The 23,661-nt window shown below is 40.1% G+C and overlaps 1 protein-coding gene across 3 annotated transcripts in view; it reads right to left on the bottom strand.

The window, feature by feature from the left end:
* Positions 1 to 23,661, bottom strand: part of PLPPR5 (phospholipid phosphatase related 5) — a 308,592-nt gene that overhangs the window by 276,545 nt on the left and 8,386 nt on the right. The window contains exon 1 of one of the 3 annotated variants that reach the window (XM_060302415.1): positions 10,249 to 10,348. The exons of 1 other annotated variant lie outside the window; for it this stretch is intronic. The gene's annotated coding sequence lies outside the window, so the exon portion shown is untranslated. Of the gene's footprint in view, positions 1 to 10,248; positions 10,349 to 23,661 lie in introns of those variants that run through there. One more of the 3 variants, XM_060302395.1, reaches the window with a different exon arrangement.

Here is a 23,661-nt window from a genome sequence, read left to right as displayed (position 1 = left end):
AAGTCTACAGTTGCTCCCAAACTCCACCTCCTCAATTTGGGATGATTTGTTTTCTCTTCAGTTATTACACAGATACAGGGTACATCAAGTTGATTGTGGAGATTTAATCCGCTGCTCCTGAGGCTGCTGCGAGATGTTTCCCTTGCTCTTCTTTGTTCTCACAGCTCCTGGGGTTCAGCTTTGAATTTCCCCCCGCCTCTGCGTGTAGGTCGCCTGAGGGCATCTGCCCTTCGCGCAGAGAGGACAGGGTTAAATAAGCGGCTGATTAGGGGGCTCTGGCTCACTCAGGCAGGGGGGAGGGAGGGGTACAGAATAAGGGACGAACCTGCGGTGGCAGAGGCCGGCGTGATGTTGCACCAGCCTGATGCACGCCATGTGTTCTCCTGGGGAAGTTGTCCCTGGGTCACGGGACCCTGTCAGTGGTGGGCTGCACAGGCTCCCAGGTGGGGAGGTGTGGATAGTGACCTGTGCTTGCACACAGGCTTCTTGGTGGCTGCAGCAGCAGCCTTAGCGTCTCATGTCCATCTCTGGGGTCCGCACTGATAGTCACGGCTTGCGCCCATCTCTGAACCTCGTTTAGGCAGTCTCTGAATCCCCTCTCCTCGTGCACCAGGAAACAATGGTCTCTTGCCTCTTTGGCAGCTCCAGACCTTTTCCCGGATTCCCTCCTGGCTAGCTGTGGTGCACTAGCCTCCTTCAGCCTGTGTTCACGTGGCCAACCCCAGTCCTCTCCCTGGGATATGACTTCCGAAGCCCGAGCCTCAGCTCCCAGCCCCTGCCTGCTCCAGCGGGTGAGCAGACAAGCCTCTCGGGCTGGTGAGTGCTGGGCAGCACCGATCCTCTGTGCGGGAATCTCCCTGCTTTGCCCTGTGCACCTCTGTTGCTGTGCTCTTCTCCGTGGCTCTGAATCTTCCCCCCTCCAACCCCGTCTCCGCCAGTGAAGGGGCTTCCTAGTGTGTGGGAACTTTTCCTCCTTCACAGCTCCTTCCCAGAGGTGCAGGTCCCATCCCTATTCTTTTGTCTCTGTTTTTCCTTTTTTCTTTTGCCCTACCCAAGTACATAGGGAGTTTCTTGCCTTTGGGGAAGTCTGAGGTCTTCTGCCAGCGTTCAATAAGTGTTCTATAGGAACAGTTCCAAATGTAGATGTATTTCTGACGTATTTGTGGGGAGGAAGGTGATCTCCACTTCTTACTCCTCCGCCATCTTGAAGTTCTCCCCAAACTATTCTTATGCTTTCACGGGTGGCTCTAAAATAGAGGTTTATACTTTTCATTGATTTGCATAGGAGCATAAGTATACTTTCCCTTTCCAACCCTTTTTAGTTTATTCTGACATAAGCAGTTTATGACATAATTTAACACTACATAATAATGGGAGTAATTTAATATGAAATGTTCAGAGAATCCTTAATGAATACTTTAAAAGTTATAAGGAAGAACAGTATCTGTTCCCACTTCTTTTGCTGTGCGAATCCTTTGGAGATTCTAAGGAAGTGCAGCATCATGAAAATTTAGCTGAGTTTTTTTATGAACCTGCAGCAAATCTTCACACCCAAAATGTTTTATGTGCCTTCGCAGGTATATTCGTTGTCCATTGCTACATAACAAGTTACCTCCAAAATCTCCTAATAAAATATGTGTCTCGTAGTTTCTGTGGGTCAGGAACCTGGGCACGGCTGCTTGGGCTCTCTGGCTCAGGTTCTCACACCATGTGGCGATCAAGGTGTAGGCCAGGGCCACGGTCATCTCAAGGCTTGACCTGGACAGAACTGCTTCCTGTTGGCAGGTCTCGCACGATCCATTTCCAAGGTCACTCATGTGGCTTTGGACAAGCCCGATATCCTCACTGTCTTTTTGGAAGGAGACATCATTTCCTCCCCACATGGTCTTCTCCACAACAGGACAGCTTGCTTCTCCCAGAGCAAGATCTCCAAGCCAGAAAAAGTGCAGGATGGCAAACAAGATGGAAATTACAGTCTTTTTGTAAAATCCAACGTTGGGCTTTTCATCCCTTTTGTGCTCTTCTTGTTTCTTACAATTGAGTCACTTGGTCCAGCCCACACTCAAGGGGAGACAATTATATAAGGCTGTGGGCACCAGGAGGTAGAGATCATTGGGGCTCTTATTAGAGGCTGCCTACCACACAAACCAACACTCACTAGATCATAAGGCAAACATTATTATCATTATTATTAGAGTCATGCAACAGCATGAATAACTTATGCTTCAACAGTAATTTACATTTTTCAAAGTATTGTATAAAAAGCTTACCATATCGAAGTCTGACGACATTTTTGTCAGTAGATAAAATGGGCCTGTGTGAAATTCATTCAATGGTATACTGACACCTGTAAATCTGGCAAATGCTTACGTCTTGTGCTTAAGAGTGGGCAGTAAGGTGAAACTGAATCCATCTTGATATGATGCTAAGAAGTGCTGGTGTTCTTGCACATACCTTTGCAGTATAGATAACTTAGCTGAAAAGTCAAAAGTCTGTGACCTTGGGACTAGTTAAAGCTAAGTCGACGTCAAGGTGGTTAAGCCAATGACCTTGGCCTCATTAGCCCTGATCAAACGAGTGCTTGGTCCTAATACAAACAATGCCTGAGTACATCATGACTGTATGGCTTCCAGGTCAATGGTCACTAATATCAAGGATTAAAAAATATGGAAATGATAAAGAGCACAGTTTATAATAATTTTCCCTTCAGGAACATATTTCCTAAACGTATTATATTAAAGTTATCTGGGGTCTGTTGAACACCTAAATTCTAAATGTCTGATAAATGAAAATCCTCATTCAAAGTTGTATTATTCATCAATTCCGTGATGAATTCAGTAGTTTTCAACTGACAATATAAGGACTGTTGACACTGATAAAGGGAATTGGCTGAAGCTGCCACGTCTCCAGAGTTTTTAAAAAGCCCTGCCTGATAAACAGATAGCTTGTCTGTTGATAGGGTGATGTGTTGCATGGGAGTATGAGCAAAGGTTTTTAATGCTGAATTCTTAACTCTTTCATTTGTTAGCATTGTAACTCTGGGAATGCTTCCTGAACTTTCTGAAATGCAATTTCCTCACCTCTGAATAAGGATGAACTCTATGACAGCCATGAAAATGTGCCTCCAAGACCCCTCCTACAGGAAGCACACCAGGCTGAGGGTCCAGCTGTTCTGCTTTGAAACCCATGACTACGTTTGCATTGAGGCTGTGCTCCCATGGACCACCTGCATCCAATGAACGAATGTGATCTGATCGGGTACCAAGTCTTGTTTCAGGTTGTCAGGGGACTCTTCACCAGCAAACTTGGGCTTAAATACTCCCCAACTACCTTGCCAAATATTCCTCAAACTGCTTGGCACTCTTGGAAACTTCCACCCCACCTTTTCTCCTTTTTCTTCTCTCAGGATAATACTCTCATTGCAGTCCTTTGGTTCCCTGCCTTTGCTAGGTCCCTTATCTATTAACCATGTCTTTTTATTTTCTGCATTCTAATGCTTTGACATCTGGGGCCTTGCTGAGCCTGGAAAGAAGGGCCCTCCCAGGATTAGCAGATTCCAAGAGATAATAAACAAGTTGTCCCTGAGCATACCTTTCTTTCAAATGTAAACCTCAATCCCGAGCCCGTATACCCAACTGCCTCTTTATTGGGCTCTTACACCCCAGGCCACTATCCACTTGCCCTAATCATCCCGAGGCCAGGTACCAGGCAACTGGAGACAGCCTCTAGGCTCCCGTGCTGCTGAAATAAACTAGCCAATTCTAAACCTGCTTAACTTGCCTCTGCCTATTCCTTCCCACAGAAACCACAATAAAGGCTTTTGCCCACATTTTCCTCCATTCCTTTTCTCCTGACCAACCCTGGTGCTCACCTGTGTGGCATGATATGCCTCCTGTTTCTAGAGAATTGTAACTATTATTTTCATGTCTGCATGCCTTACCATACCTGATTAAAACAAATCCCAGGTATTCTTAAAACAGCGTCCTATTTCCTTTCACACAGGCATCTCCTTAATAGCATCCTTGCATATTTAACCCCCTCTTGGCATCTGCTTATCTGAGCCTCCAGACCAACTCAAACTGCCTACTAAAAATGGTATTTAAAAAATACTATTAAAAAAGGAAGACATCATGTGTCTCCAGGGCCAAGGGACAACTCCATCTTGCCCTATCTTCAGATTGTTCCTGAAGAAGAAATCTATGTTTTAAAAATGTTCATTCAGATTTATCAAAAATGCTGTGAAGATCAAGCAAAATATCAAAGGGCTGGATGTGACTCATGGAGTCATAAAAAGGGCAGAGTAAGAGTGTGGAATTCCATGCAGAGGGGAAAGTCTGAGCAAGGCTGGCAAGTGAGAGCAGCCATGCTCATGGAGAGAGCATCTTTCAGTAAGTCTAAGGGTGAGAGTTTTTGGTGGATAAGAGTGGCTGGACAGGTCAGCAGAGCCCAGATTAAGAAAGGTCTTGTCAACCATTTATGGAGTATGGACCTTAACCTTTCAAGGGTTTTAAGCAGTGGAATTAGATAGCTAGATTTACCCTTCAGAAAGAGCTTTTTGGCTGCAATATGGAAGAGGAATTCAAATGTGTCATGACTGTTAAATTGGAAACCATTACTTTCACCTCTTCAGAGATACCATTTTCTGTAACGATATGACAATAAAACGTGCTTTGCAGACCATGAACAACAAAATGGAGTCACTTATGTCAAAGGGATCTATAATGGAGCCAAGAGGCCATTAAGGAAGTAGAACTTACATATGTCCACACCCAGATGCAACATAAAATTCTGACTTGGTGAACTACAGGCCACCTGGAACTAATTTTCTTCACTCCCTGGAAACCACAGCTTAGCAACCACTCAGCTGCTGACAAGTAAATGAATGTCTGCTGGAATCAATCATAGTTCTGCAAAACAACTATGTAACTTCTCTGAGATGTCTTTGTCTGCTGTCTTTATAAACCTCCACCATTTTTACTTCTCTCAGAGAACATTTGAGGTGCTGCTTGAATCTGTACCTCCTGAATTGCAATTCCTAAGACCCCAACTAAACCTTCGTGGTTTAGTTGCAATTCCTAAGACCCCGAACCTTCGCGGACAGGTTCAACCTAAACCCTTGAGCTATCTCTATTCTATCCCTCTCTCCCAAATTCAGTGCCCACCTCCAACCTGGCAGTTGACTGGAAAATACCCCCAGGAGTAGTGTAGACAGCTCAACACAGGAAAGAGAAAACACACACACAAACACACACAGGCACACACACATTGAGCTCTATTAGTCATTTATTGCTGAAAAATTTTTATCCATAAACTTAGCAGCTGAAAATAACAACAAATATTATTACCTCACAGTTTTTGTGAGTCAGGAATTTGGGAAACAGCTTAGCTGAGTGATTCTGGCTCAGTGGTCTTGTAAAAGTTTGCAGTCACAATGTTGATGGGGGGGTGCAGTTATCGGAAGTTTTAACTGGGGCTGGAGGATCCACTTCCCAGATGACTCACTAACATAGCTATTAGCAGGAGGCCTCAGTTCCTCCCAGGTGGACCTCTTCATAGGACTCCTGGAGTGGCCTCATGACACGGCTGAAATGGGATATCGCCCCAACCCTGAGATGCCTGGCTATTATTATCAAAACCCTCAAAGTTTTAGGGTATACCCAGAGGAAGGATGAGTTCAGAGACGGAGATTTGAACTGAGTTAATCATCCCAAATTTGACCAACAAATCATTGTATTTGTTTAAACTTACAAGCAATCATTTGAGTAGGGTTATTTATCAGAAGACAGTCCGGGAGCTCAGAGTCTGAAATCAAAATCAGTTCTAGAATAAACTTCTATTTTACAGGAATGAGTTTTGTTAGCTGTCATCATTGGTTAAATAGATATATGATAGATAGGTGCTAGAGAATGTGGACTAGCTAAAGCTTATCCCTGGTCCCAGAGATTTATGGGAGACTCAGTTTTGGCCTGAGGAATTACCCCAAGACCATTTCAATGAGATTATACTACTATAGTATAATAAGACTACTACCCATACATCTATTTGGGGAACCAAGGATGTTCCAAAATATCATGGTGATATCAATATGCATGAATTCTAGAGACCCAAGTTAAAAGAACTAAATAGGGGCTTCCCTGGTGGTGCAGTGGTTGAGAGTCTGCCTGCCGATGCAGGAGACGCGGGTTCGTGCCCCGGTCCAGGAGGATCCCACATGCCTCGGGGCAGCTGGGCCCGTGAGCCATGGCTGCTGGGCCTGCGTGTCCGGAGCCTGTGCTCCGCAACGGGAGAGGCCACAACAGTGGGAGGCCCGCACACCACAAAAAAAAAAAAAAAAAAAAAAGAACTAAATAATAATCTGAGTGCCATTTAACTCAAGACATTTGGTTAAATAACATTATATAAAGAAAGTCTTCATTATATTATGATTCCTTGTTTTAAGACAGAAAAACTGATAAACAATATAACATACTGAAGAGCATTACTCACAAGGAGACTCTGAATGAGTTCGAAACTAATCTCATGTCTATATTAGTAAATCACATGAAAAATTAATGATAAACTAATAATTTAACATTATAAGTGAGCTTAACTGCTAGGACGATTTTTTTCTGCCCCCAAATAGGCAGCTTACTATATAAGAAACTTGAAAGCACAAAAACAAATTATCATTTCTCAAAAAAGCCACTCACGGGCTTCCCTGGTGGCGCAGTGGTTGAGAGTCCGCCTGCCGATGCAGGGGACGCGGGTTTGTGCCCCGGTCCGCGAAGATCCCACATGCCGCGGATTGGCTGGGCCTGTAAGCCATGGCCGCTGGGCCTGCGCGTCCGGAGCCTGTGCTCCACAACAGGAGAGGCCACAACAGTGAGAGGCCCGCGTACCGCAAAAAAAAAAAGCCACTCACATTAAGCATAATGGAATTGCACATCTTCTTAGCACAAAACCAGGACAAAATAGTACTTTGACGTTTGTGAAATACACATCAACTTAATTTATTAAAATCTAAATAAAAAGTAAAATACAGATAATGAAGAATATAATTTCTCAGTGAAGATGACCCAAAAAATCAAATAAGCATTTTTAACTGTGTTTTCTGCATCACCTGAAAATTACTATGGTTTCTGTCTTAAATTGCTGCATTTTTTCAGTTCTGCAGAAGTTCTTCATGTGTAACTGAGAATATGTTTATAATATCTGCCAAAGCAAAAACTGCATTGGACAAAATTAAACAGGCAAAGAACACTCTATTCAAGGCTACTGCAATAGAGGAGAAAGGTCAGAACTAAGTCTGAGCTCAATCTACTAAAACAAAGGATTGGAGAGTTTTTAAGAGCTGGAAGGGGAATGGTAGGCCACTGTGTCTGCTAACTATCTTTACCTAAAGGAAAAGTGAACTTCCTCTAATCTTCATGACAGGAGGTAGTTTTACAACTTGGTGTAAGATGCCCACTAAAGTTAGGCTCCTACCCTCTGGAAGCAATGGGAGATAAGGGTGCTGTCTCCCTTGATAATTGCATTTCAAAGGTATGACTCCCAGGTCTTTGAGAAAGATTGTCTTAGGAAGTCAAACTGGCAAAAGGCTTTTAACATTTTGCATCTCAAAGGGGCAGAGAAAGAATTTACAAGTTTTCTAAAGTAACTTAGTAAAACTCTAAGAAAAGAAAGGTCAAGGACCTCAAGTCAGGAAGAAACCTGTCTAAACTTGAATCAAGCTGTGGGGAAGGTTAAAGCTGTCTTGATCTTACCAAATCTATATTCACACATGTGTATTTGAGCTAATCTGTTGGCCTTTCACCAATAGTAGACTCTACTTCTGCCCGAGATTTCAAGTCCTTTTCTTTTATTCCAACTGACAATTCAACTGAAGGAGTTGCAGGGGTGAGGATCAAATGCCACATGCAGGGACTCATGATGGGTTTAAGTGCCTTGACATTTATTAGCGTAATCTAATGGGAGAGAATCTCTTCTGTTCTAACAGCTTCCGACAAGGCAGTTCCTCCTCTCAAATATCTGCTACAGTGTTTACAGCCCTCACAGGCAAGTCTTTTTCCATAAATCTAATTAAAATTCGTCACCTCCTATTTTAATGTTCTCCAACCTGCCCTTGGAAATCATCTCCTTCTCTTTCTCTGTGCAACTATTCTTTGTACGGTATAGGTGAAACATGAATTTCTCCCATTGTATTCATTTTTTCAGGCTAAATTTTTCCTGTCCTATCCTATGTCTTTTCCATAGTTGAATCATGTTTGTGCCATCATAGGTTAGTAGAAATATTTGGGAGCCAGAGAAATCCAGTCTCTCATCCTGGGTCCCCCACTTTTTTCTAGCTAGGGAGCCTTGGACAAAATTTCGGAGTCCCAGTTTCATCATTGTAAAGTAGAGCCAATAAAACTTATTTTGAAAGAGGAAGATTAAATGAGGCAATGTGTTGAGCACAAAGCAGATGTCTAATAAATACTAATGCCCTTCACCTTTCTTCTTTTCTCAATCGCCTACTTTATTTTATTTATTTATTTATTTTTTCGGTACGCGGGCCTCTCACTGTTGTGGCCTCTCCCGCTGTGGAGCACAGGCTCCGGACATGCAGGCTCAGCGGCCATGGCTCACGGGCCCTGCCGCTCCGCGGCATGTGGGATCTTCCAGGACCGGGGCACGAACCCGTGTCCCCTGCATCGGCAGGCGGACTCTCAACCACTGCATCACCAGGGAAGCCCCGCCTACTTTATTTTAACCTAACACACTGGCCACTGACTCTTCTATACCGAGAGGAGAGACAAAAATAATTCACCAATACATACAGTTTTTGAGCTACCATTTCACTGATGGTGATGAACTCCACATAAAAGTCGTATAATATATTGCGAAGATTTGGAAATATCAGTCAATCCTTTAATTTATTAGAATAATGAGGTAACAATGTTGGAAACCAAATTATGGTTTGATGTGATTGATTTTAAAGGGGAATTAGAAAAAACATTTTTCATTCAATCTCTCTTAAAAACAAGTTAAATCAATTTCTTTAAGTTCATGAAGGCCAAAAGGGCTTGTAGATTCATTTCCACTCTCTGATAAAGAAAAATGTCACATGTAAATAGTGAGGGTATTTCCTTTGGTGAAGGGATATGGGGGAAGAAACTAGCTGATCTGTTACAGCGCAGATGCAGTACAGACATCAGTTTATGAACATCCCAAGTGATCATTCAACTCTTCCTTAAATCTAAAACAAAACAAATTCTCTTTTAAAAACTGAATGGTTTTTATCCTCATAAGACACGTGAGAATATTTCGATCAACTCTTTGGTGCTATGTTAACACAGGGTCAAAAACAGATAGGCAGCTGAGTAAAATGCAAATAAGCCTGTCCTTCCCAGAAAGCCAGACAATAGATGTGTTTACTAAATGTATTATGTCCAAAATAGAATACATTGCCAGGGGCTCTAATAAGCTTATTGAATTCATTTTGATGAACTAATTATCTTGAAAATGCCCATCTCAACTTCCTTGATATTCAGAGTCATGTCCTCTTTATAGGGAAGTGTTAGACGGGCATCTGCTTCTGGTGCATTTCATCTTCCAGTCAACAAGGCATATATTGAGCATCTACCTGTGCAAAGCCATGCTTCAGTCCCTTTACTAGTCACTGTAAGAGACACAGAGATGTGGAAAACAAGGGTGCTTTCTTAGGAAATTTAAAATCTATCTGGGGATACAAAATGTAGAGAGGGACCTATAATATCAGGCATATTTCACATTTCATTTCTTTCTTGAGAATCACCACATTATTGCTTCATTGCTTGACCATTACCTCTTACTCTCTATTAGGTAAGGCAATCAAACGCAGAAGAAAACTAAGCATGTGTATAAAGGCTATGAATTGCTAAAACTTCTCTTCAGTGATGTTAAGAAGTCAAAGGTAACTTGATTGAAAGGCACAGCTGGTATTGAGGAGAGAGAATTAATATCTGAAAAGGGAGCAAATGCAAATAAATATATGATGGATTTTATAAAATATGAATAAGAATGAAAGGGATTCACAGTCACGAAATAATGTAAAGAATATAATTACATTTCCTGAGGTCCAACCTAAAGTAATTTGGAAATGTAATATTGTCTTTTAAGACTGTTGGTAACTAAGTACTTGCTCACCGCTTGAAGCTTTTACTAAATGAACTCGATACGCGATAGCACAAAGTAAAGACCCTAACCATTTTTACACTAACATATGTTTATTTCATACTAAAAAGTTCAAACCAGTTCAGAGTGGAGGCCTTCATCATGACTGTCCGCTTCACATCAGCTTTTCCTGTTCAGGTAGGCTTTGCACGTTGCAATTTACATTGTAATTCCAACACAGCTGTCGTTCACCTTCATTTGATCTGTGGAAAATCAAGAACCAATAGTGGCGATAGCCAAACAAAGTAAAGCAGAATTTGAGACGGGGGTGATGTAACTTGACCTTCTCTTATGATACACACACCTGCTATTATCACTTGGTCTGGGTTAAATGCTTTTAACTGAGCAACCGATCTGGTGGCACAGTGTTGTGTAACAGAGAAAATTATCTCCGGAGCAAGGCTGTTATGTGCCTTCATTTCAAATGGCACCTAGGTTTATTTTCACAGACCGACTGAAAAAAATAATAGAATCTGATCTAATAAGTGCTAATTTCAAAACCTGCTGGCTAAGACTCAGCTGCTTGATAAATTGAGTTTAAACAGAACCAGTTAGAAGGAATATCACTTTTGGGGAAAAAAAAAAGCAAATTTCTGATAAAGATACCCTCAGACAGAATTCAAACCTAGTCCTTTGGAAATAAAAGTATTAACTAGCAATGCACATGCATCAAAAGCTAAAGTTGATAGAAAGGACCCTTCCCAAAGACCTACTAGGCTTATCCCCATAAAAATTTCACACACACAGAAGCATGCACCATTAAATATTATTATTTAACTAAAAACCTCTTTGAGCATAGCCAAGCCTCAGCACCTGACACTATATAAGATTCAAACAAGCCCTCTTGGAGAGGTGTGGGTTATGAAGGATAAGGACCCGTCCCCTCACCCCACCCCAGGACCTGGCATGGCTCTTCCTGTGGCTGGAGTGGGAATATGGTGCTGCCTAGCCCCCATCCCCCCCAAGCACCTGGGCCTCATGAAAACTGAGGCTCATTGTGTCCCCCGACACTCCCCCCCCCACACACAGGGGTTGCCTTGAGAGTTCCAAGCTGTCAGCTCAACTGTAAGAACAAACACAAATTAAAAATAAGAGGTTTAACTCTCCCTGTTGAAAATGGGGGGGAGAGATTTCCATCCCCTCATTTCTCTTAGAGCATTTACCTTAAAAAATTTATCATTGAGGGTACTTTTGCATCCTTTTGAAATGTATAAAAATCCTTTTGAAAACTAGATAAAGTTCTTGCCAGGTTTATGAACCAGAATCATCTTTCTCAAGGGCCTAGGAGCCCTGTCTTTGAAATGTTAACACCAAAGGAGATAGCACCTCTGTTTCCCAGTTTCCGTGGAAGGGTAGGGACCTAACTTCAGGGGGTCCCTTGCTCCAAGTAGCAAAACTAACTACAGTCATAAAAACAAGACATTTTTTGTCCTCTGGATAAGGCAATTAGCCAACAACACCCCAACTAGGAGGACAATTTAGGATGAACTATATATGACAAACTGTGCTATCAAGTCCTCTTACTTGAGGACTAGTTATTATTCATCTTGAAAACATGTATGTAACCTCTGGACAACATTAAGTTCACCAACATTCTCTTTATAGGGGTCCCAGAAGGAGAAGAGAGAGAGAAAGGACACGAGAAAATATTTGAAGAGATTATAGATGAAAACTTCCCTAACATGGGAAAGGAAATAGCCACCCAAGTCCAGGAAGTGCAGAGAGTCCCAGTCAAGATTAACCCAAGGAGAAACAGGCTGAGACACATAGTAATTCAACTGATAAAAATTAAAGACAAAGAAAAATTATTGAAGGCAACAAGGGAAAAATGACAAATAATATACAAGGGAACTCCCATAAGGTTAACAGCTGATTTCTCAGCAGAAACTCTACAAGCCAGAAGGGAGTGGCATGATATACTCAAAGTGATAAAAGGGAAGAATCTACAAGCAAGATTACTCTACCAGGCAAGGATCTCATTCAACGGAGAAATCAAAAGCTTTACAGACAAGCAAAAGCTGAGAGAGTTCAGCACCACCAAACCAGCTCTACAACAAATGCTAAAGGAACTTCTCTAAGTGGGAAACACAAGAGAAGAAGAGGACCTACAAAAACAAACCCAAAACAATTAAGAAAATGGTAATAGGAACAAACATATCAATAATTACCTTAAAGGGGAATGGATTAAATGTTCCAACCAAAAGACACAGGCTTGCTGAATAGATACAGAAACAAGACCTATATGCATGCTGTCTACAAAAGACCCACTTCAGACCTAGGGACACATACATACTGAAAGTGAGGGGATGGAAAAAGATATTCTATGCAAATGGAAATCAAAAGGAAGCTGGAGTAGCAATACTCATGTCAGATAAAATAGACTTTAAAGTAAAGAATGTGACAGGAGACAAAGATGGAAAGTACATAATGATCAAGGGATCAATCTGAGATGAAGATATAACAATTATAAATATATATGCACCCAACATAGGAGCACTTCAATACATAAGGCAAAGGCTAACAGCTATAAAAGAGGAAATTGACAGTAACACAATAATAGTGGGGAAATGTTAACACCTCACTTACAACAATGGACAGATCATCCAGAGAGAAAATTAATAAGAAAACACAAGCTTTAAATGACACAATAGACCAGCTAGATTTAATTGATATTTATAGGACATTCCACCCCAAAACAGCAGATTACCTTTTCTTCTCAAGTGCACACAGAATATTCTCCAGGATAGATCACATCTTGGGTCACAAATCAAGTCTTGATAAATTTAAGAAAATTGAAATCATATCAAGCATCTTTTCTGACCACAACACAATGAGATTAGAAATCAACTACAGGGAAAAAAACGTAAAAAGCACAAACACATAGAGGCTAAACAATACATTACTAAATAACCAAGAGATTACTGAAGAAATCAGAGAGAAAATAAAAAAATACCTAAAGACAAATGACAATGAAACATGATGATCCAAAACCTATGGCATGCAGCAAAAGCAGTCCTAAAAGGGAAGTTTATAGCAATGCAATCCTACCTCAAGAAACAAGAAAAATCTCAAATAAACAATCTAACCTTACACCTAAAGGAACTAGAGAAAGAGGAACAAACAAAACCCAAGGTTAGTAGAAGGAAAGAAATCATAAAGATCAGAGCAGAAAAAAATGAAATAGAAACAAAGAAAACAATAGCAAAGGTCAATAAAACTTAAAGCTGAGAAGCTGTTTATCTTCTTTGAGAAGATAAACAAAACTGATGAACCTTTATACAGACTCATCAAGAAAACAGAGGGAGAGCACTCAAATCAATAAAATTAGAAATGAAAAAGGAGAAGTTACAACAGACACCACAGAAATACAAAGCAACATAAGAGACTATTACAAGCAACTCTATGCCAAGAGAGTTGCTGGAAGACAACCTGGAAGAAACGGACAAAGTCTTAGGAAGGTATAACCTTCTAAGACTGAACCAGGAAGAAATAGAAAATATGAACAGACCAATCACAAGTAATGAAAATGAAACTGTGATGAAAAATATTCCAACAAACAAAAGTCCAGGACCAGATGGCTTCACAGGTGAATTCTATCAAACATTTAGAGAAGAGCTAACACCCATCCTTCCCAAACTCTTCCAAAATCTTGCAGAGGAAGGAACACTCCCAAATTCATTCTTCAAGGCCACCATCGCCCTGATTCCAAAACCAGACAGAGGTACTACAGAAAAAGAAAATTACAGACTAATATCTCTGATGAAAATAGATGCAAAAATCCTCAACAAAATACTAGCAAACAGAATCCAACAACATAATAAAAGGGTCATACAACATGATCAAGTGGGATTTATCCCAGGGATGCAAGGATTCTTCAATATGCACAAATCAATCAGTGTGATACACCATATTAACAAATTGAAGAATAAAAACCGTATGATCATCTCAATAGATGCAGAAAAAGCTTTTGACAAAATTCAACACCCATTTATGATAAAAACTCTCCAGAAAGTGGGCATAGAGGGAAACAATCTCCACATAATAAAGGCCATATATGACAAACCCACAGCAAACATCATTCTCAATAGTGAAAATATGAAAACATTTCCTCTAAGATCAGGAAGAAGACAAGGATGTCCACTCTCACCACTATTATTCAACATAGTCTTGGAACTTCTATCCACGACAATCAGAGAAGAAAAAGAAATAAAAGGAGTACAGATTGGAAAAGAAGAAGTAAAACTGTCACTGTTGGCAGATGACATGATACTATACATAAATAAACCTAAAGGTGCTACCAGAAAACCACTAGAGCTAATCAATGAATTTGGTAAATTTGCAGGATACAAAATTAATGCACAGAAATCTCTTGCATTCCTATACACTAACAACGAAAAATCAGAAAAAGAAATTAAGGAAAGAATCCCATTTACCATCACATCACAAAGAATAAAATACCTAGGAATAAACCTACCTAAGGAGGTAAAAGACCTGTACTCAGAAAACTATAAGATACTGATGAAAGAAATCAAAGATGAAACAAACAGATGGAGAGATATACCATGTTCTTGGACTGAAGGAATCAATGTTGTGAAAATGACTATACTACCCAAAGCAATCTACAGATTCAGTGCAATCCCTATCAAATTACCAATGGCATTTTTTTCAGAACTAGAACAAAATATCTTAAAATTTGTATGGAGACATAAAGGACCCTGAATAGCCAAAGCAAACTTGAGGGAGAAAAATGGAGCTGAAGGAATCAGACTCCTTGACTTTAGAATATACTACAAAGCTACAGTAATCAAGACAACATGGCGAGCCTCCGGCTTCAGTCAGAGCACAGGGAGAGGACTGGAGGGATGAACACAGCCTGAAGGGGTTAGTGCACCATGGCTAGCTGAGAGGGAGTCTGGGAAAAAGTCTGGACCTGCCGAAGAGGCAAGAGACTTTTTCTTCCCTCTTTGTTTCCTGGTGCGCGAGGAGAGGGGATTAAGAGCACTGCTTAAAGGAGCTCCAGAGACAGGCGTGAGCCGCGGCTAACAGCGTGGATCCCAGAGACGGGCATGAGACGCTAAGGCAGCTGCTGCCACCACCAAGAAGCCTGTGTGTGAGCACAGGTCACTCTCCACACCTCCCATCTGGGGAGGCTGTGCAGCCTGCCACTGCCAGGGTCCCAGAATCCAGGGACAACTTCCCCGGGAGAACGCACGGCTTGCCTCAGGCTGGTGCAACGTCATGCCGGCCTCTGCCGCTGCAGGCTCACCCTGCACTCTGTACCCCTCCCTCCCCCTGGCCTGAGTGAGCCAGAGCCCCCGAATCCACGGCTCCTTTAACTCCATCCTGTCTGAGCGAAGAACAGACGCCCTCCAGCCTACACACAGAGGTGGGGCCAAATCCAAAGCTGAGCCCCGGGAGCTGTGCAAACAAAGAAGAGAAAGAGAAATCTCTCCCAGCAGCCTCAGGAGCAGCGGATTAAATCTCCACAATCAACTTGATGTACCCTGCATCTGTGGAATACCTGAATAGACAATGAATCATCCAAAATTGAGGAGGTGGACTTTGAGAGTAAGATTTATTATTTTTTCCCCTTTTCCTCTTTTTGTGAGTGTGTATGATTCTGTGTGAGATATTGTCTGTATAGCTTTGCTTTCACCATTTGTCCCAGGGTTCTATCCGTCCGTCTGTCTTTTTTTTTTTTTTTTTTACTTTTTAAAAAAGTTTTTCTTAATAATTATTTTTTATTTTAATAACTTTATTTTATTTTACGTTATTTTATTTTATCCTCTTTCTTTCTGTCTTTCTTTCTTTCTTTCTTTCTTTCTTTCTACTTTTTCTCCCTTTTATTCTGAGCCATGTGGATGAAAGGCTCTTGGTGCTGCAGCCAGCAGTCAGTGCAGTGCCTCTGAGGTGGGAGAGCCAAGGTCAGGACACTGGTCCACAAGAAACCTCCCAGCTGCACATAATATCAAACCGCGAAAAACTACCAGATATCTCCATCTCAACACCAACACCCAGCTTCACTCAATGACCAGCAAGCTACAGTGCTGGACAACCTATGCCAAACAACTAGCAAGACAGGAACACAACCCCACCCATTAGCAGAGAGGCTGTCTAAAATCATAATAAGTCAACAGACACCCCAAAACACACTGCCAGACGTGGACCTGCCCAGAAGAAAGACAAGATCCAGCTTCATCTATCAGAACACAGGCATTAGTCCTCTCCACCAGGAAGCCTACATAACACACTGAACCAACTTTAGCCACTGGGGACAGACACTAAAAACAATGGAAACTACAAACTTGCAGCCTGAAAAAGGGAGACACCAAACACAGTAAGATAAGCAAAATGAGAAGACAGAAAAACACACAGCAGATGAAGGAGCAAGATAAAAAACCCACCAGACCCAACAAATGAAGAGGAAACAGGCAGTCTACCTGAAAAAGAACTCAGAATAATGATAGTAAAGATGATCCAAAATCTCGGAAATAGAATAGAGAAAATGCAAGGAACATTTAACAAGGACCAAGAACTAAAGATGAAACAAGCAATGATGAACAACACAATAAATGAAATTAAAAGTACTCTAGATGGGATCAATAGCAGAATAACTGAGGCAGAAGAACGGATAAGTGAGCTGGAAGATAAAATAGTGGAAATAACTACTGCAGAGCAGAATAAAGAAAAAAGAATGAAAAGACATGAGGACAGTCTCAGAGACCTCTGGGACACATTAAATGCACCAACATTCGAATTATAAGGGTTCCAGAAGAAGAAGAGAAAAAGAAAGGGACTGAGAAAATATTTGAAGAAATTAAAGCTGAAAACGTCCCTAATATGGGAAAGGATATAGTTAATCAAGTCCAGAAGCACAGAGAGTCCCATGCAGGATAAATCCAAGGAGAAACACACCAAGACACATATTAATCAAACTGTCAAAAATAAATACAAAGAAAACATATTAAAAGCAGCAAGGGAAAAACAACAAATAACACACAAGGGAATCCCCATAAGGTTGACAGCTGATCTTTCAGCAGAAACTCTGCAAGCCAGAAGGGAGTGGCAGGAAATATTTAAAGTGATGAAGGAGAAAGACCTACAACCAAGATTACTGTACCCAGCAAGGATCTCATTCAGATCTGATGGAGAAATTGAAACCTTTACAGACAGGCAAAAGCTGAGAGAGTTCAGCACCACCAAACCAGCTTTACAACAAATGCTAAAGGATCTTCTCTAGGCAAGAAATACAAGAGAAGGAAAAGACCTATAATAGCAAACCAAAAACAATTAAGAAAATGGGAATAGGAACATACATATCGATAATTGCCTTAAATGTAAATAAATGTTCCCACCAAAAGACACAGACTAGCTGAATGGATGCAAAAACAAGACCCATATATCTGCTGTCTACAAGAGACCCACTTCAGACCTAGAGACACATACAGACTGAAAGTGAGGGGACGGAAAAAGATATTCCACACAAATGGAAACCAAAAGAAAGCTGGAGTAGCATTTCTCATATCAGACAAAATAGGCTTTAAAATAAAGACTATTAGAAGAGACAAAGAAGGACACTACATAATGATCAAGGGATCGATCCAAGAAGAAGATATAACAATTGTAAACATTTATGCACCCAACATAGGAGCACCTCAATACATAAGGCAAATACTAACAGCCATAAAAGGAGAAATCGACAGTAACACATTCATAGTAGGGACTTTAACATCCCACTTTCACCAATGGACAGATCATCCAAAATGAAAATAAATTGGGAAACAGAAGCTTAAATGGTACATTAAACAAAATGGACTTAATTGATATTTATAGGACATTCCATCCAAAAACAACAGAATACACATTCTTCTCAAGTGCTCATGGAACATTCTCCAGGATAGATCATATCTTGGGTCAAAAATCAAGCCTTGGTAAATTTAAGAAAATTGAAATTGTATCAAGTATCTTTTCCGACCACAATGCTGTGAGACTAGATATCAATTACAGGAAAAGATCTGTTAAAAATACAAACACATGTAGGTTAAACAATACACTACTTAATAATGAAGTGATCAATGAAGAAATCAAAGAGGAAATCAAAAAATACCTAGAAACAAATGACAATGGAGACACGACGACCCAAAACCTATGGGATGCAGCAAAAGCCGTCCTAAGAGGGAAGCTTATAGCAATACAATCCTACCTTAAGAAACAGGAAACATCTCGAATAAACAACCTAACCTTGCACCTAAAGCAATTACAGAAAGAAAAACAAAAACCCACCAAAGTTAGCAGAAGGAAAGAAATCATAAAAATCAGATCACAAATAAATGAAAAAGAAATAAAGGAAATGATAGCAAAGATCAATAGAACTAAAAGGTGGTTCTTTGAGAAGATAAACAAAATTGATAAACCATTAGTAATACTTATCAGGAAAATAAGGAAGAGACTCAAATCAACAGAATTAGAAATGAAAAAGGATAAGTAACTACTGACACTACAGAAATACAAAAGATCATGAGAGATTACTACAAGCAACTATATGCCAATAAAATGGACAACCTGGAAGAAATGGACAAATTCTTAGAAATGCATAACCTGTCAAGACTGAATCAGAAACAAATAGAAAATATGAACAGACCAATCACAAGCACTGAAATTGAAACTGTGATTAAAAATCTTCCAACAAACAAAAGCCCAGGACCAGGTGGCTTCACAGGCGAATTCTATCAAACATTTAGAGAAGAGCTAACACCTATCCTTCTCAAACTCTTCCAAAATATAGCAGAGAGAGGAACCCTCCCTAACCCATTCTATGAGGCCACCATCACCCTGATACCAAAGCCAGGCAAGGATGTCACAAACAAAGAAAACTACAGGCCAATATCACTGATGAACATAGATGCAAAAATCCTCAACAAAATACTAGCAAACAGAATCCAACAGCACATTAAAAGGATCATACACCATGATCAAGTGGGCTTTATTCCAGGAATGCAAGGATTCTTCAATATATGCAAATCAGTCAACGTGATACACCATATTAACAAATTGAAAGAGAAAAACCATATGATCATCTCAATAGAGGCCGAGAAAGCTTTCGACAAAATTCAACACCCATTTATGATAAAAACCCTGCAGAAAGTAGGCATAGAGGGAACTTTCCTCAACATCATAAAGGCCATATATGACAAACCCACAGCCAACATCAACGGTCCTCAACGGTGAAAAACTGAAAGCATTTCCACTAAGATCAAGAAGAAGACAAGGTTGCCTACTCTCACCACTATTATTCAACATAGTTTTGGAAGTTTTAGCCACAGAAATCAGAGAAGAAAAGGAAATAAAAGGAATGCAAATTGGAAAAGAAGAAGTAAAGTTGTCACTGTTTGCAGATGACATGATACTATACACAGAGAATCCTAACGATGCTACCAGAAAACTGCTAGAGCTAATCAATGAATTTGTAAAGTAGCAGGATACAAAATTAATGTACAGAAAAATCTCTGGCATTCCTATACACTAATGATGAAAATTCTGAAAGTGAAATCAAGAAAACACTCCTTTTTACCATTGCAACAAAAAGAATAAAATATCTAGGAATAAACCTACCTAAGGAGACAAAGGACCTGTATGCAGAAAATTATAAGACACTGATGAAAGAAATTAAAGATGATACAAATAGATGGAGAGATGTACCATGTTCTTGGACTGGAAGAATCAACATTGTGAAAATGACTCTACTACCCAACGGGATCTACAAATTCAATGCAATCCCTATCAAACTACCACGGGCATTTTTCACAGAACTAGAACCAAAAATTTCACAATTTGTGTGGAAACACAAAAGACCCTGAATAGCCATAGCAATACTGAGAACAAAAGTTGGAGCTGGAGGAATCAGGCTCCCAGACTTCAGACTATACTACAAAGCTACAGTAATCAAGCCAGTATGGTACTGGCACAAAAACAGAAAGATAGATCAATGGAACAGGAGAGAAAGCCCAGTGATAAACCCACGCACATATGGCCACCTTATCTTTGGTAAAGGAGGCAGGAATGTACAGTGGAGAAAGGACAACCCTTTCAATAAGTGGTGCTGGGAAAACTGGACAGGTACATGTAAAAGTATGAGATTAGATCACCCCCTAACACCATACACACAAAATAAGCTCAAAATGGATTAAAGCCCTAAATGTAAGGGCAGAAACTATCAAACTCTTAGAGGAAAACATAGGCAGAACACTCTATGACATAAATCACAGCAAGATCCTTTTTGACCCACCTGCCAGAGAAATGGAAATAAAAACAAAGATAAACAAATGGGACCTAATGAAACTTCAAAGCTTTTGCACAGCAAAGGAAACCATGAACAAGATGAAAAGACAACCCTCAGAATGGGAGAACATATTTGCAAATGAAGCAACTGACAAAGGATTAATCTCCAAAATTTACAAGCAGCTCATGCAGCTCAATAACAAAAAAACAAGCAAATCAATCCAAAAATGGGCAGAATACCTAAATAGACATTTCTCCAAAGAAGATATACAGACTGCCAACAAACACATGAAATAATGCTCAACATCATGAGTCATTAGAGAACTGCAAATCAAAACTACAATGAGATATCATCTCACACAAGTCAGCATGGCCATCATCAAAAAATCTAGAAACAATAAATGCTGGAGAGGGTGTGGAGAAAAGGGAACACTCTTGCACTGCTGGTAGGAATGTGAATTGGTACAGCCACTATGGAGAACAGTATGGAGGTTCCTTAAAAAACTACAAATAGATCTACCATATGACCCAGCAATCCCACTACTGGGCATATTCCCTGAGAAAACCATAATTCAAAAACAGTCATGTACCAAAATGTTCATTTCAGCTATATTTACAATAGGCAGGAGATGGAAACAACCTAAGTGTCCATCATCGGATGAATGGATATAGAAGATGTGGCACATATATACAATGGAATATTACTCAGCCATAAAAAGAAATGAAATTGAGCTATTTGTAATGAGGTGGATAGACCTAGAGTCTGTCATACAGAGTGAAGTAAGTCAGAAAGAGAAAGACAAATACTGTATGCTAACACATATATATGGAATTTAAGAAAAAAATGTCATGAAGAACCTAGGGGTAAGATGGGAATAAAGACACAGACCTACTAGAGAATGGACTTGAGGATATTGGGAGGGGGAAGGGTAATCTGGGACAAAGTGAGAGAGTGGCATGGACATATATACACTACCAAACCTAAAATAGATAGCTAGTGGGAAGCAGCCACATAGCACAGGGAGATCAGCTTGGTGCTTTGTGACCACATAGAGGGGTGTGATAGGGAGGGTGGGAGGGAGGGAGACTCAAGAGGGAAGAGATATTGGAACATATGTATATGTATAACTGATTCACTTTGTTATAAAGAAGAAACTAACACACCATTGTAAAGCAATTATACTCCAATAAAGATGTAAAAAAGAAAAAGAAAAAGACAACATGGTACTGCCACAAAAACAGAAATATAGATCAATGGAACAGTGTAGAAAGCCCAGATATAAACCCACACACCTATGGTCAACTAATCTATGACAAAGGAGACAATGATATACAATGGAGAAAAGACTCTCTTCATAAGTGGTGCTGAGAGAACTGGACTGTTACATGTAAAAGAATAAAATTAGAACACTTCCTAACACAATACACAAAAATAAACTCCAAATGGATTAAAGATCTAAATGTGAGACAGGACACTATAAAACTCTTAGAGGAAAACATAGGAAGAACACCCTTTGACATAAGTCACAGCAAGATCTTTTTTGATCTTGAGAAATGGAAATAAAATAAAAAATAAACAGATGGGACCTAAGGAAATTTAAAAGCTAAGGAAACCATAAACAAGATGAAAAGACAGTCCTCAGAATGGGAGAAAATATTTGCAAAGCAATCAACGGATAAAGGATTAATCTCCAAAATATATAAACATCTCATGCAGTTCAATATTAAAAGATAAAAAACCCAATCATAAAATGGGCAGAAGACCTAAATAGACATTTCTCCAAAGACATACAGATGGCCAAGAAGCAGATGAGAAGCTGTTCAACATCATTAACTATTAGAGAAATGCAAATCAAAACTACAATGAGGTATCACCTTACACCAGTTAGAATGGGTATCATCAGAAAATCTACAAACAACAAATGCTGGAGAGGGTGTGGAGAAAAGGGACCCCTCTTGCACTGTTGGTGGGAATGTAAATTGATACAGCCACTATGGAGAACAGTATGGAGGTTCCTTAAAAACTAGAAATACAATTACCATATGACCCGGCAATCCCACTACTGGGCATATATGCAGAGAAAACCATAATTCAAAAAGACACATGCACCTCAATGTTCATTGCAGCACTATTTACAATAGCCAGGTCATGGAAGCAACCTAAATGCCCATCGACAGACACAGGGATAGAGAAGATGTGGTACATATATACAATGGAATATCACTTAGCCATAAAAAGGAACGAAATTGGGTCGTTTGTTGAGACGTGGATGCGTCTAGAGACTGTCATACAGAGTGAAGTAAGTCAGAAAGAGGAAAACAAATATCGTATATTAATGCATATATGTGGAATCTAAAAAACGCTACAGATGAACCGATTTGCAAGGCAGAAATAGAGACACAGAGGTAGAGAACAAATGTATGGACACCAACGGGGGAAAGCAGGGAGGCAGCTGCGGTGGTGGTGGGATGAATTGGGAGATTGAGATTGACATATACGCACGAATATGTATAAAATAGATAACTAATAAAAACATGCTGTTTAAAAATAAAATTAAATTTTTTTTTTAAAAAAGCATGTATGTGATGGGTTGTATGTGCTTGTGTAAAAAAAGGGCAGATTTCTGTCCTTGCAATCTCTTAGCAGATTGCCTGTGATGCACATTACACTCTCGTTTAATGCTTATTTAATAATAAAAGTGGTTTGTTTCTCAACTCTCTTTGTGAAGAGGATTCTTGGATTGGAAGATTTTTTTTCTTTTTGATTATATTTCCCTAACACAGGTAGGGTCCAATCGACCGCCTATGTAGCTGGAGTTTCAGCGGGGAACCCTCAGCCCAGATGACAGAGCTAAGATGTTTATTTACTCATCTACCCTGATCCCACCCCATTTTCCCTCCCTCAGTGTGAAGGAGATTTTGAGCTGTTCCTCTTTTCCTAAAATTGTACAAATATTCAGTGGCCTCTGTGCTGCCTTTAGACAGTAACCATGTTAGTCTCTTACATGTTAGATATTGCAGAGTCATTTATGAGCCAAAAAAACCGAAGTAAAACTTTGCTTATGTTAAAATTTTTTTGAAAATAGAATTTTTATACTTGGTAAATCCTAATACCTCAGATTTTAAATTAATTAATTAATTTTTGGCTGTATTGTGTCTTCATTGCTGCGCGGGCTTTCTCTAGTTGCGGCGAGCAGGGGCTACTTTTCATTG

This window comes from Globicephala melas, chromosome 1 (genome assembly GCF_963455315.2).
Source record: "Globicephala melas chromosome 1, mGloMel1.2, whole genome shotgun sequence".
Classification (NCBI taxonomy): Eukaryota; Metazoa; Chordata; class Mammalia; order Artiodactyla; family Delphinidae; genus Globicephala; species Globicephala melas.
This window is presented reverse-complemented; position numbering and strand designations above follow the sequence as displayed.